Below are 1,603 nucleotides of genomic sequence, written 5' to 3' on the forward strand. Positions count from 1 at the left end.
TAAAGATCTTTATTGAAATTAGGGGAAATATTTCATATTGGTTGGATCAGAAGATGAAGTCAAAGCTATATATAGCAACACTCTAAATTGTCCCAATAATGATGAAATTCATCATATTAAGAAATTCTTAAATCATATATCTCTAGATGACAGAATCCTAGATGAATTTTCTCAAATAGATTATCAATACATTTATAAGGACAAAAAGAAAATACAGCATTTTCATCCAGCTAGTCATTTAACTGTAAGAATTTCACAATATTTTTTTACAAGAATCTGGACAATCCTATTTTGCTAAAGATTATATGACAGTATTCCTTCAATTTTTATGATGTTTGTGCATCATGATCTAGTGATACAATTCTTTAGTGGAAAAATTCTGAAGTCAGGTATCTATGCAAAGGTAACAGGGATGAAATAAATAATACAGAAGTAATGAAGAGATTTTGTATTGATCACTGAAGTTGGTGTTATTAATCTAAAAGTGAAAATGTTTGCAACTATTGTGGAAAGATGATTATTCTTTCTTAAATTATGAACCAGTTTCAAAAGCATTTCATTTTGATAATACAAGCACAAGAAAATCATAAGTAATGATAACCTAGAACCTATTAGAGATGTATCTAAAATCTGTAATCAGTATTTTCAGGTTTATGCGTGACAGTTGATGAGGAGTTGGTTGCTTTCAAAAACCGTGTACGGACCGGACCTCACTAGCGCGCAGCTTGCTCGGTTCCTGCGCAACCATGTCTGACAAACTATGTATGGCTGAGATTGAGAAGTTCGAAAAATTGAAACTGAAGAAAACAGAAACTGAAGAGAAAAATCCACTGCCTTCAAAAGAAACAACTGAACAGGAGAAACAAGCAGGCGAGTCGTACTGACGCTTGCGCCGCAAATATGCACTGTAGATTCCTCAAGCATTGCCTTATTTTACTTCTTTTAGCTGTTTAGCTTTGTAAGATGCAAAGAGGTTGGATCGAGTTTAAATGAATGGAGGACTACTGACAACATAAGCCTCTCCTACCTTTCTCATCTATCTGCCTGTCTGGCTGACAAGGAAGGAGAAGAATTTGCATGTTGGTGAAGAAGGAAGCTGGGTGGGACGACAGTGAAATCTAGAGTGAAAAACAAGCTGGTCCAAGGTGTTCTGTGAGCTGTAAAGTCCAGTTTAATCAGAGTTCCATTTTTTCGGTGTTGTTCAAATGATTTTAATTATTGGAATGCACAATTTTTAATATGCAAATAAAAAGTTTTAAAACCTGGAAAACAAACAAACAAACAAGCAGACAACACTGTACATTTGGTGTATATACAATCTCCAAGACCAAGAAAAATAAATCAAAAATTTCATTTTGCAAAATATAAAATTATATTAAAAATTTTAACAAAGCTTTTTTTTTACTATCACTTTAACTTCATGTAAATAATTCAAATAATGATATAAAACTTTCATTGAAATGAAAAATAGAAAGATTTCATTGGACCCAGATGGTAAATGCCAGTGATTCTTTTTGTATGGTATAGTAAGGGTTAATCAAGTTAAAAGCATTTGTCAGTAGCAGATTGATATGATGGCTATTCTACAGCAATACTTTATAGA

General features: G+C 32.6%; 1 pseudogene; it reads left to right on the forward strand.

The window, feature by feature from the left end:
* On the forward strand, nt 747-884 carry LOC102178487 (annotated as a pseudogene).

The sequence above is a fragment of the Capra hircus genome, chromosome 21 (genome assembly GCF_001704415.2).
Source record: "Capra hircus breed San Clemente chromosome 21, ASM170441v1, whole genome shotgun sequence".
Classification (NCBI taxonomy): domain Eukaryota; kingdom Metazoa; phylum Chordata; class Mammalia; order Artiodactyla; family Bovidae; genus Capra; species Capra hircus.